This window comes from Bufo bufo, chromosome 1 (genome assembly GCF_905171765.1).
Source record: "Bufo bufo chromosome 1, aBufBuf1.1, whole genome shotgun sequence".
NCBI classification, from domain to species: domain Eukaryota; kingdom Metazoa; phylum Chordata; class Amphibia; order Anura; family Bufonidae; genus Bufo; species Bufo bufo.
The window spans coordinates 760444370-760458813 of record NC_053389.1 but is presented as its reverse complement, the minus strand read 5'-3'; the positions used below and the strand labels follow the sequence as shown (position 1 = coordinate 760458813).

Sequence of the window (14444 nt, the reverse complement as noted above, 5' to 3'; positions counted from 1 at the left end):
AGCCCCACTGTGGCGGGAGATCTTTGACTTATATAATTTCTTATACAAAGCTACTATTACACCCTCACCTGCGTTAGCTCTTCTATCCATGTTCTCAGGGCGGATCTCACAGATTAAGAAGGGTGCCCTTCGATTGTTTATCCTAGCTATGAGACAGATAATTCCCCGTCAATGGAGGTCTACAGAGAGTCTTTTGAGAGTGACCTGGTCTAACGCCCTGGATTCACTAGTTCATATGGAAGAATTAGGCGCTAGGGATTCAGGATCTGCTACAGCCTTTTGGGGGACTTGGGACCCATGGAATCAATTTCGTACCTCAACATCTTTCCATGATTGGTTGACAACAGGTATTGTCCCCGGTAATAGCTCCTAAATACTACACTAAGCAGAATCTCCTATCCTATCCTCTACCCCCCCCCCCCCCCCCCCCCCCTTCCTTTTGTGTATGTCTTGTTTTGGTCTGTCACGTCTTGTGATGTCTTCCTTGTCTTATGTGGTTACTAGTCTGGAAGTTAGAGAATAAATGCCGTGTATGCTCTTAGATTCATCTCTGGAAGCCCCAACGGTACTAATGCTTGAAATTTTGTTCCGTAAGACTAATTATTGAATGTAATACTACCTCAGACTTATTGGTATGTCCAGTTCTCGACCTTGTACTTTACTGTTTTGTATACTCATTGGATATATTTATACATTATTCTATTATGCGATTTAATAAAATAATGATTGAACCGTAAAAAAATGACGCCACTGTCCACAAACTGTCCACAGGTTGTATGTAATATTGTAGAAGAGCTGCAATACCATACACCACCCATGGACAGGTGGGGCGCTGTTTCTAAAAGAAAGCAAACATGTTTTTCTAATTCTGTATAACTGTAGGGCGCTAATACACACACGTTAGCGGGCATGTTTGTGCTTTTGCCGCTAATTACTGCACTACACTTGGACTTACGACTTGAATGGAATGACAGCATGTCCAGTTCCGGACTGGTAATTGGCGGTAAATCATGAGCATTACCCAGAAACACATATAATTGCACCCCAAGCGTATGGCGACATGGTGTGGAATTGAGGATTTGCGATAGATTTCACCCTCTGCATGGCCAAGGGTGAAGTAAGAGGTGGAACTCCGCAGCATCAATGGACGTGCTCCAGATTTAAAATCCACACCACAGGTCTATTTAACAAGAAGCCTCTCTAGATACATTTAAAGAGGTTATCCAATGTCTAACACATCCCCCCTAGTGCCCTGGGCCACCGCTGCATCTTCCCATTGCGCGGATCAAAACATCCGCCAAGGGGAGCAGCCAATAAGCAGGCCGCAATGGGGACAAGCCTCCCTAGCATCACCCGCGATGCTAAGGAGGATCATCCCCGTCACAACCTTCTATTGGCTCCTCCCCCTATCGCCAGATGTTTTGATCCGCGCAATGGGAAGATGCAGCGGCAGCCATGCGGGGAACAGGAGTGACGCGGGTGCCTGGGAGTGGGGTATGTATAATCTATATGGGGGGCCCGGGAATTAGCGGGGCATGTTTTAGACATTGGATAACCCCTTTAAAGATGCAACACAATCTATTTTCTGCAACATTTTGATACATTTGTCGCAAATGACGGCAACTTTGCCTCTATCAAAAAGGACTTGAAAAATCCCCTCTTGGAGTATACAGAGTAAGGCCTCGTACACACCATATTGTGCACGAGGCTCCATATTAGAGCTGTAGGTACTCTGTGTGCTGCTATATGGTGCTTCAAAGCAGAATACCGACATAATACTGGAATCATTCATTTTATTTGGATGAAATACATGACACAAACAACCTTCATATGAAATCGGAGGAATATGGAAGCACAATATGGGTCTCGTATTAAAGGGGTCGTGCACAAATTTTCAGACCTCTCAGACTGGCAGGACCCGCGTTGGTGATCATACTTACCTGATCCCCAGAGCTGGATTCCAGCTTCTTCACTCCTCGGTCTCCGCTGTATTGACTCGGGTCCCTCCATGTAAACTTCCAATTTGACGATGCTGCAGCCAATCACTGGCCACAACGGTGATGACCTCACAGGTCATGTGATCAGTTCTAAATGCAGTAGCTGAAAAGGACCTGGGATGATGTCACCATCATGTGACCAGTGCAGGAGAGGACGACTCAACAGTGAAGAGAAGCCCTGGGAAGAGGCTGAGGTGAGATCTGCTACATGAGGAGAGGTAAGTGAAGATTACTCAGTGTGAGAGGCAGAGCAATGTTGGGAGTTATACTTATTTAACTGGGACTGTATGTTAGGGCTGAAGGGAGGGAAGTTACTTACATGGGACAGTGAGGTGGAGTGATGTTATATACATGAGACTGAAATTTGGAAGTGGCTGGGGTAGGGTGATGTTATTTACATGGGACTGTATGTTGAGGGGTAATGTTATTTAAATGGGACTGCATGTTGGAGGTGGCTGGGGAGGGGGTGATTTTATTTACATGGGACTGTATGTTGAAGGTGTCTGGGGGAGGGAGTGATGTTATTTATATGGGACTGAATATCGAGGAGGTGATGTTATTTACATGGGACTGTATGTTGAAGGCGGCTGGGGAGGGGGTGATGTTATTTACATGGGACTGTATATTGGAAGGGGCAGGAGAGATGGTGTGATGTTATTTACATGGGACTGTATTTTGGAGGGGGCTGTAGATAGAGAGGGATGTTATTTGTATGGGAATGTATATTGGAGGAGGCTGGAGAGATGGTATGATGGTATTAATATGGGACTCTTTGGCGGAGGAAGCGAAATAGAGTTATTTACATGGGACTGTATGGCGGAGGGGCTGAGGAATTATAATTTCTGAAGACACTAAACAAAGAAATATAACTACAGAAGGAACTGCAGGGGGCATTATAAATACTGGGGGCGCTTCAGGGCGAGCATTATAACAGTAGGGGGAGATATAAATACTAGGGGCACTGTGGGGGCATTTTAAATCCAGGGGTCATTAGGCGTTCTTATTACTACTGGAGGTTCTATAGGAGGGACTTATAGATTTATTTCTGCCTTATTTCTACTAAGAGCACTATGGGGGCCTTATTACTACTGAGGGGTCTGCAGAGAGCTTTATTACCACTGGGGGAACAATAGGGGGCCTTATTTCTACTGGGGGCTCTGTAAGGGCATTATTAATACTGGAGGGCTCTTCTACTAATGGAGGCTCTCTTGGGGAGCGTTATCACGGTTGGGGGCACTGTAGGGGGCAGTATTACTAATGAGGGCACTCTTGTGGAGCATTATCACTGTTGGGTCCAGTAGTGGGCAGTATTACTAATGAGAGCATTCTAGAAGGGAATTACTATTGGTGGGACCATGAGGAGCACTATTACTATGGGGAAGATTATCTGTATGGGGGTACAGAAAAGTAAGGAAGCTAAGATGTCTGTGCGTCAGACTCTGCAGAGAAGAGGCGGCTGAGAGAAGTTGTACGGACGGAATGGAGAAGATGATAACGGAGAAGATCTACATCAGAGGAGACGTCACCTGGGAGGCCCTGGATGTGAGAGGTATGTGCTGCGGTATAGCAAGTACAGCAAAATGTCTTCAGTGCTAGTGTTTGCAGGGGGAGGGGGAATGCGGTTGTTGAACTTAGAGAATTGGGCCATATGCATTGGTGCTTGGGCCCTGGATCTTTTGAGACCCTAGCAACGCCTCTGATCTAAACTCAAGTTAGTTACTTTCTTTCTTACTGAGATATCTGCTTATGACACAGCGCTATTGCCCTATTATTAGCTATTAGACGTGGGAGAAGACGTCTGTAGTACGTCCCCCATACATCCCTGCCTATGCCTGCATGTTTCCCACTTGGTCAGGATTGTTATCTCTCTGTATGTATACCAATAACTATCATTCTTAGAAAAACTACCTTCTATTTTTTTAAAGGAGATTTAGTTTTGGGCATAATTGAATATTTTATAAAATGTAATAAGCTATAAAACTATATAAATATAATAGGTTCATAATTTGATGCATATATTAGTTCTGCCATACCCTTCTCGCCACAAGAGCTGGATGGTTGTGTTGACTGGATTTGTCATGAGTCCATCATTTGTTGTGAGGGTTGTGAAAAGACAAAAGGTTGTAAACCACCAAAAGATGTCTGTGGGGCCATATTCACATTTCCGCTTGTTTCTTTTCCAGCTAAAGTGTTCGTCTGCATTCTCATGCCTGTATCTGAGCATGTTTCTTTTATGTAAACCTGATCTTTATTTTGTCATTTAGGTGTTTGGCATCTTCTTTTTTTAAAAGTCTTTCTTTTTATGCCCCTTTTAGTGCTCCAGATTGCACTGAGCCATCTGTCCCTGATTTTTCTGTATCTGACAGGTCTGTGAACTTTTGAGAAGGTCCTATAGTATTCTGTCTATTTTTCCAAATGTAGACTTGATCGTTTTTAAAGTCCACACTATCCCTATTGTATTTTCTGTGTTTCCTTTCTTTTATCTCACTTTTTAATTTATCTAAATTCTTTTTTAGTTTAGCTTCCAGATTAAGAAAGTCCGGATGTTGATTAAACGTTTGTATTTCCTTTATTTCCTTCTCGAGTTGCTCATCTAATTTACTAAAAACAATTTTTTCATAGGAGGTATTTTATCAGTTTTAGTGAACACTCTGTTAGCAGTCTTTCCCAGCCCTTTGTTGGTATTTACCAACTTACAGGCCAAAGATAGACTGGTGTATGATGAAACAGAAAAATGTTAATCAGTCCAAATAACTTCAAATCTGTGCAACTGATGCCAATTAGGATCCCACTGTATGCTTCCAGATTGGCCATTTGACCTTCACCTAATCTGAGAAAATATATAAAAATAAACTATAGATAAGATATATAAAAAATCCTCGAAGTTCATCTTTAAAATGTTTGAATAAATAAAAATAAGTAATATAAATATAGGTAGGAAATCCATAATTAGCATAAATGCCCTTTAATCAATTCTTACTGTAATAAATAGAAAAAAATTATTAGAAATTATTAGAATAAAATAATAATTTTCCTTATGAATAATGTATTTGAATATCAATTAATTTAATATATTTACATTTCTGTCACATGATTTTTTTATCCATTTAAGATCTAATATATGGATCAAATTATGAACCTATTATATTTATATAGTTTTATAGCTTATTACATTTTATAAAATATTCAATTATGCCCAAAACTAAATCTCCTTTGAAAAATAGAAGGTAGTTTTTCTAAGAATGATATTTATTGGTATACATACAGAGAGATAACAATCCTGACCAAGTGGGAAACATGCAGAGAAACATTAATTGGTATACATACAGAGGGACAACAATTTTGACTAAGTGGGAATACATGCGCAGTGCATCTGAAAGGAATAAAATAGTCTAAGTCCTCCGACATGCGATCTGACAACCTGGATGCGCGGACTGTGAAACTCTAAGACCCGCTCGCCGGAGCAAGGAGTATATGTTCCGTATTTTGATTCCGTATACAAAACTATTCATTTCAATGGGTCCGCAAAAGATGCGGACAGCACTCTGTGTTATAGACGTGGCAATACCTAATATGTATACTTTTTTTTACAAAACAATATCATTTTTGAAACCAAAGAAAATCATGTTTTAGTGTCTCCATATTCTGAGAGCCGTAGTTTTTTTTATGTTTTGGGCGATTGTCTTAGGTAGGGTATCATTTTTGCGGGATGAGATGACGGTTTAATTGGCACTATTTTGGGGTGCATATGACTTTTTGATCACTTACTATTACACTTTTTGTGATGAAGGTGACAAAAAATGGCTTTTTTGACACCGGTTTTATTTTATCTTTTTTACAGTGTTCACCTAAAGGGTTAGGTCATGTGGTATTTTTATAGAGCAGGTTGTTACGGACGCGGCGATACCCAATATGTCTACTTTTAAATATTTTTTTTACATTTAACACAATAAAAGTATTTTAGAAACAATAAAATCATGTTTTAGTGTCCATAGTCTGAGAGCCATAGTTTTTTTTTTTTTTTTTGGGCAATTGTCTTAGGTAGGGGGGCATATGCTTTTTTGATCGCTTGGTGTTGCACTTTTAGTGATGTAAGGTGACAAAAAAATGTTTTATTTTTAGCACAATTTTATTTTTTTGACGGTGTTCATCTGAGGGGTTAGGTCATGTGATATTTTTTATAGAGCGATACCGACGTGGTAATACCTAATATGTCTATTTTTCTTTTTTTCCCTATTTAAAAAATATATATTTTTCTTTATTTTGGGAAAAGGACACTTTTTTTTACTTGAAACTTTTCATTTTTTGTAAAACTTTATTTTTTTTACTTCTTTCTTCACTTTATTTTTTGTCCCACTCTGGTACTTCAACTTTTGGGGGTCTGATCCCCTTTACAATGCTTTACAATACTTCTGTATTGTAAAGCATTGGCTGTAAGTGTATTAGACACTGTAATACACTTCGGCCTGCTTGCCTGTGAGATCCAGGGGGCTGGATCTCACAGGCTGTCACGGAAGGCAGCCACGATGCCTAAGAAAGGCATCGGGCTGCTTTCCCTGCCATCGGGTACCCGTCACAGCAGCGCAGGGACCCAATGGCAGCTCCGATCTCCGCAAGGACATTGCATGTGCCACAGTCAGCGCTGACTGCGGCACATCAAGGGTTAATGCGCCGACATCTACAGCAGGGGTCCAGCTATTAGTGACTGCCGGACCCCTGCCGCGGATCAGGCGGGTGCAGCTCCTGCAGCCGACCGATCTGCGCACCGTACATGTACGGCGCTGGGCGTTAAGTCACGTCCGGTTGCGCTGTACATGTACGGCGCAGGTCATTAAGGGGTTAACCACCTCAGGACCGCCGTACGCAGGATTGCGTCTTTGCGGCGGTCCTGTTGTTCTGGGTGGACGCGCCGGTGCGTCCTCTCGCGAGACGCGAGATTTCCTGTGAACGCGCGCACACAGGCGCGCGCGTTCACAGGATCGGAAGGTAAGCGAGTGGATCTCCAGCCTGCCAGCGGCGATCGTTCGCTGGCAGGCTGGAGATGTGATTTTTTTAACCCCTAACAGGTATATTAGACGCTGTTTTGATAACAGCGTCTAATATACCTGCTACCTGGTCCTCTGGTGGTCCCCTTTGTTTGGATCGACCACCAGAGGACACAGGCAGCTCAGTAATATGTTGCACCAAGCACCACTACACTACACCCCCCCCCCCGTCACTTATTAACCCCTTATTAGCCCTTGATCACCCCTGATCACCCCATATAGACTCCGTGATCACCCCCCTGTCATTGATTACCCCCCTGTCATTGATCACCCCCCTGTAAAGCTCCATTCAGATGTCCGCATGATTTTTACGGATCCACTGATAGACTGATCGGATCCGTAAAAATCATACGGACGTCTGAATGCAGCCTTACAGGGGAGTGATAAATGACGGAGGTGATCACCCCATATAGACTCCCTGATCACCCCCCTGTCATTGATCACCCCCCTGTAAAGCTCCATTCAGATGTCCGCATGATTTTTACGGATCCACTGATAGACTGATCGTATCCGTAAAAATCATACGGACGTCTGAATGGAGCCTTACAGGGGAGTGATCAATGACAGGGGGTTGATCACCCCATATAGACTCCCTGATCACCCCCCTGTCATTGATTACCCCTCTGTCATTGATCACCCCCCTGTAAAGCTCCATTCAGATGTCCGCATGATTTTTACGGATCCACTGATAGACTGATCGAATCCGTAAAAATCATACGGACGTCTGAATGGAGCCTTACAGGGGAGTGATCAATGACTGTGGTGATCACCCCATATAGACTCCCTGATCACCCCCCTGTCATTGATTACCCCCCTGTCATTGATCACCCCCCTGTAAAGCTCCATTCAGATGTCCGCATGATTTTTACGGATCCACTGATAGACTGATCGGATCCGTAAAAATCATACGGACGTCTGAATGCAGCCTTACAGGGGAGTGATCAATGACTGTGGTGATCACCCCATATAGACTCCCTGATCACCCCCCTGTCATTGATTTACCCCTCTGTCATTGATCACCCCCCTGTAAAGCTCCATTCAGATGTCTGCATGATTTTTACGGATCCACTGATAGACTGATCGGATCCGTAAAAATCATACGGACGTCTGAATGCAGCCTTACAGGGGAGTGATCAATGACTGTGGTGATCACCCCATATAGACTCCCTGATCACCCCCCTGTCATTGATTACCCCTCTGTCATTGATCACCCCCCTGTAAAGCTCCATTCAGATGTCCGCATGATTTTTACGGATCCACTGATAGACTGATCGGATCCGTAAAAATCATACGGACGTCTGAATGCAGCCTTACAGGGGAGTGATCAATGACTGTGGTGATCACCCCATATAGACTCCCTGATCACCCCCCTGTCATTGATTACCCCTCTGTCATTGATCACCCCCCTGTAAAGCTCCATTCAGATGTCCGCATGATTTTTACGGATCCACTGATAGACTGATCGGATCCGTAAAAATCATACGGACGTCTGAATGCAGCCTTACAGGGGGGTGATCAATGACAGTTGGGTGATCACCCCATATAGACTCCCTGATCACCCCCCTGTCATTGATCACCCCCCCTGTCATTGATCACCCCCCTGTCATTGATCCCCCCCCCCCCTCTGTAAGGCTGCATTCAGTCTTTTTTTTGGCCCAAGTTAGCGGAATTTTTTTTTTTTTCTTACAAAGTCACATATTCCACTAACTTGTGACAAAAAATAAAATCTCACATGAACTCACCATACCCCTCACGGAATCCAAATGCGTAAAATTTTTTAGACATTTATATTCCAGACTTCTTCTCACGCTTTAGGACCCCTAGAATGCCAGGGCAGTATAAATACCCCACATGTGACCCCATTTCGGAAAGAAGACACCCCCAGGTATTCCGTGAGGGGCATATTGAGTCCATGAAAGATTTAAATTTTTGTCCCAAGTTAGCGGAACGGGAGACTTTGTGAGAAAAAAATAAAAAATATCAATTTCCGCTAACTTGTGCCAAAAAAAAAAAATTTCTATGAACTCGCCATGCCCCTCATTGAATACCTTGGGGTGTCTTCTTTCCAAAATGGGGTCACATGTGGGGTATTTATACTGCCCTGGCATTCTAGGGGCCCCAAAGCGTGAGAAGAAGTCTGGTATCCAAATGTCTAAAAATGCCCTCCTAAAAGGAATTTGGGCCCCTTTGCGCATCTAGGCTGCAAAAAAGTGTCACACATCTGGTATCGCCGTACTCAGGAGAAGTTGGGGAATGTGTTTTGGGGTGTCATTTTACATATACCCATGCTGGGTGAGATAAATATCTTGGTCAAATGCCAACTTTGTATAAAAAAATGGAAAAAGTTGTCTTTTGCCAAGATATTTCTCTCACCCAGCATGGGTATATGTAAAAAGACACCCCAAAACACATTCCCCAACGTCTCCTGAATACGGCGATACCAGATGTGTGACACTTTTTTGCAGCCTAGGTGGACAAAGGGGCCCACATTCCAAAGAGCACCTTTCGGATTTCACTAGTCATTTACCTACTTACCACACATTAGGGCCCCTGGAAAATGCCAGGGCAGTATAACTACCCCACAAGTGACCCCATTTTGGAAAGAAGACACCCCAAGGTATTCCGTGAGGGGCATGGCGAGTTCCTAGAATTTTTTATTTTTTGTCACAAGTTAGTGGAAAATGATGATTTTTTTTTTTATTTTTTTTTTTCATACAAAGTCTCATATTCCACTAACTTGTGACAAAAAATAAAAACTTCCATGAACTCACTATGCCCATCAGCGAATACCCTGGGGTCTCTTCTTTCCAAAATGGGGTCACTTGTGGGGTAGTTATACTGCCCTGGCATTCTAGGGGCCCAAATGTGTGGTAAGGAGTTTGAAATCAAATTCTGTAAAAAATGACGAGTGAAATCCGAAAGGTGCTCTTTGGAATATGGGCCCCTTTGCCCACCTAGGCTGCAAAAAAGTGTCACACATCTGGTATCTCCGTACTCAGGAGAAGGTGGAGAATGTGTTTTGGGGTGTCATTTTACATATACCCATGCTGGGTGAGAGAAATATCTTGGCAAAAGACAACTTTTCCCATTTTTTTATACAAAGTTGGCATTTGACCAAGATATTTATCTCACCCAGCATGGGTATATGTAAAAAGACACCCCAAAACACATTCCCCAACGTCTCCTGAATACGGCGATACCAGATGTGTGACACTTTTTTGCAGCCTAGGTGGGCAAAGGGGCCCACATTCCAAAGAGCACCTTTCGGATTTCACTGGTCATTTACCTACTTACCACACATTAGGGCCCCTGGAAAATGCCAGGGCAGTATAACTACCCCACAAGTGACCCCATTTTGGAAAGAAGACACCCCAAGGTATTCCGTGAGGGGCATGGCGAGTTCCTCGAATTTTTTATTTTTTGTCACAAGTTAGTGGAAAATGATGATTTTTTTTTTTTTTTTTTTTTCATACAAAGTCTCATATTCCACTAACTTGTGACAAAAAATAAAAACTTCCATGAACTCACTATGCCCATCAGCGAATACCCTGGGGTCTCTTCTTTCCAAAATGGGGTCACTTGTGGGGTAGTTATACTGCCCTGGCATTCTAGGGGCCCAAATGTGTGGTAAGGAGTTTGAAATCAAATTCTGTAAAAAATGACGAGTGAAATTCGAAAGGTGCTCTTTGGAATGTGGGCCCCTTTGCCCATCTAGGCTGCAAAAAAGTGTCACACATCTGGTATCTCCGTACTCAGGAGAAGGTGGGGAATGTGTTTTGGGGTGTCTTTTTACATATACCCATGCTGGGTGAGAGAAATATCTTGGCAAAAGACAACTTTTCCCATTTTTTTATACAAAGTTGGCATTTGACCAAGATATTTATCTCACCCAGCATGGGTATATGTAAAAAGACACCCCAAAACACATTCCCCAACTTCTACTGAATACGGAGATACCAGATGTGTGATACTTTTTTGCAGCCTAGGTGGGCAAAGGGGCCCACATTCCAAAGAGCACCTTTCGGATTTCACTCGTCATTTTTTACAGAATTTGATTTCAAACTCCTTACCACACATTTGGGCCCCTAGAATGCCAGGGCAGTATAACTACCCCACAAGTGACCCCATTTTGGAAAGAAGAGACCCCAAGGTATTTCGTGATGGGCATAGTGAGTTCATGGAAGTTTTTATTTTTTGTCACAAGTTAGTGGAATATGAGACTTTGTAAGAAAAAAAAAAAAAAAGAAAAAAATCATCATTTTCCGCTAACTTGTGACAAAAAATAAAAAGTTCTATGAACTCACTATGCCCATCAGCGAATACCTTAGGGTGTGTATTTTCCGAAATGGGGTCATTTGTGGGGTGTTTGTACTGTCTGGCCATTGTAGAACCTCAGGAAACATGACAGGTGCTCAGAAAGTCAGAGCTGCTTCAAAAAGCGGAAATTCACATTTTTGTACCATAGTTTGTAAACGCTATAACTTTTACCCAAACCATTTTTTTTTTACCCAAACATTTTTTTTTAATCAAAGACATGTAGAACAATAAATTTAGAGCAAAATTTATATATGGATGTCGTTTTTTTTGCAAAATTTTACAACTGAAAGTGAAAAATGTCATTTTTTTGCAAAAAAATCGTTAAATTTCGATTAATAACAAAAAAAGTAAAAATGTCAGCAGCAATGAAATACCACCAAATGAAAGCTCTATTAGTGAGAAGAAAAGGAGGTAAAATTCATTTGGGTGGTAAGTTGCATGACCGAGCAATAAACGGTGAAAGTAGTGTAGGTCAGAAGTGTAAAAAGTGGCCTGGTCTTTCAGGGTGTTTAAGCACTGGGGGCTGAGGTGGTTAAGTACACGCCCACAAACAGAATTTTGTAGCTACTGCTACTTTGGTAAGCAAACGCACTATGACCTGATGCTGCACGCAAGTAAGGTGACAGAGCAGTGCCGGCCGGGAAGACAGGGGAGCGCAACTTCTGCCGGAGTTGGAGAGGAGCCACGGCGCAGGACAGGTAAGAGATGTTTTTTTTATTTTAATCTGATCTGAGGTCTGATGGGGGTCTCACTATGGGCTGATATAAGGTCTGATGGGGTTATGACATGAAGGGCTGATGCGATGTCTTGATAAGGGGGTCTGATCTGATGTCCTGATAGTTATGGGGGTCTGATCTGAGGACCTGATATGAGGTCTGATGAAAAATATTTTTTTCTTATTTTTCTCCTCTTAAACCTGGGGTGCCTCTTATAAAGCATAAAATGATATAATAAAGCAGTAATGTAACTATCAGTTCAGCTGTATGTATTCCTTGAAAAAGGCTTGGTAATTGTAATTTGAGGAGTTCTCCTTTCTTTCTATATCTGCCTAGATTAGGTCCACATTCTAGCACTCTGGATACTGGATATAATAAACTTCTGACTGGTCAGTAGCAATCCACAGGGCGGTCTCCCTAATGGCAGGCATCAGTCTTCTCCATTCTTTGGAATGGATGCTCACTGAAGAATTATGGTCAACTATGTCCATAGAGGCATGTGGTAAAGGATAATTTTGCACATTAAAAGGGTTTTCGCTAGGATATGCCCCCCATTGTCTGATAGGTGCGGGTCCCACCTACAATGAGAACGGAGCCGGAAAATGAACGGAGGGCGCACTGCGCATGCGCAGAGCCCTCCATTCATTTCTATGCGGCCGCCGAAAATAGCCGAGCACTGGCTCGGCTATTGCCGTCTGCCCCATAGAAATGAATGGGAGCATGGGCCGCGCATGTGCGGTTCACTCCCATTCACTTCTATGGCAGCAGCGCTTGGTGGTGGACAGACCCCGGAAAATCCGGGGTCCTCCAGCCACAGCGCTCCCCGCTTTGTTCTCGTTGTAGGTGCGGGTCCCAGCGGTGGGACTCGCACCTATCAGACAATGGGGGCATATCCTAGCGATATGCCCCCATTTTCTAAGATGGGAATACCCCTTTAATCATCCGGCTGTGTCCAGGTACTTTTAGGTTCCTCCTGGTCACTGGTGCTTGTGAAGTACATTGGCTAATTTAGCTCCAACCTCCACTAGACTTTCTCTATATTCAGACGTAGACTCACTGGTCTGGGCTGTGCTGCAACAACATTGTTCTTGATCTGTGTGCTCCCTTAGCCTGGCCACAGCCAAGGGGGCTAATATGGCAGCTACATGGTGGACTAGGCCTGTTCTGCTCCTACACTAACTTCCTCAACTTCTCTACTGAATTCATACTTCCTATTAGCATACCCCAGCTATATATATATGTGATGCCAGCACCACCTATGGGCAAAAGGGTGTAATGACACACTAACAGCCTGTTAATAGGTATTACAGGAATATACAGCAATACATTTTGATAAGCAAATACAAAAGTTTGAAGTGCCCACGACCATCACTGAGTGGGACACTGCAATATCTTATTCTGATATTTACCCAGCAAGTATATAAACTCTAACCATGTCTACATTTTTCTTGACAGCAGTGAAGTCCGAATCTACACAATCCCATGAGTGGAAACCAGTCTTCAGCCGGCAGAGCCACAGGAATGATGATTTATCTTTCTTGATGCCATGTGGATAAATTTGCTGCTTTCTTGCTCAGGCAACCAACCAACCTCAGGGTTGGCAGTACAACAGGCAACTGAATACCGCACCGCTGCTGCCCATCACTCTAAAGGTCCCTTTACATATACGACAGAGAAGCGTTCCTTCCTGACAATCTGCTGCTCCCTGGTGGAAGAGAGCGCTGCATTTACATGCAACAATCTCCTCCAGAGTATAGCATATATTAGGCTACTTTCACACTAGCGTTAATATTTTCCGGTATTGAGATCGTCATAGGGTCTCAATACTGGAAAAAAAACGCTTCCGTTTTATCCCCATTCATTGTCAATGGGTACAAAACGTAACAGAACGGAGTGCTCTAAAATGCATTCCATTCCGTTCTCACACCGGAGAGCAAACCGCAGCATTTCTGACACAATCCGATACAATACAAAACGGATTCGTCCCACATTGACTTTCAATGGAGTTCATGACGGATCCGTCTTGGGTATGTTAAAGATAATACAACCGGATCCGTTCATAACGGTTGCAGATGGTTGTATGATCAGCAGCAAAAACGCTAGTGTGAAAGTAGCCTTAGAGGCGTAGATAATTGTGCAGATCATCGCTAACAAGCGTTTGAATGAACTCTCGTTGCTGATGATCTGGCAGTGTAATACTTCTGCCGATTACCCCAAACGCTCGTTCATCGGGCAAATGGAATCTTTCAGCACGTTTAAAAATCATCGTTTGCCGGCGGCAGATCGTGCTGTGTCATCACAATCTGCTGCTGGCAAACAATGATTCACTTGTTAGCGATTATCTTTTGGATTCTCGGCCAGTGTAGAGG

General features: G+C 43.1%; 1 protein-coding gene across 2 annotated transcripts in view; it reads left to right on the top strand.

The window, feature by feature from the left end:
- Positions 1 to 13841, top strand: part of LOC120986200 — a 61534-nt gene extending 47693 nt beyond the window's left edge. Inside the window, exon 7 of one of the 2 annotated variants that reach the window (XM_040414614.1) lies at positions 13534 to 13841. The gene's annotated coding sequence lies outside the window, so the exon portion shown is untranslated. Of the gene's footprint in view, positions 1 to 13530 lie in introns of both variants that reach the window. The other variant, XM_040414613.1, reaches the window with a different exon arrangement.
- The last annotated feature ends 603 nt before the right edge of the window (positions 13842 to 14444 follow it).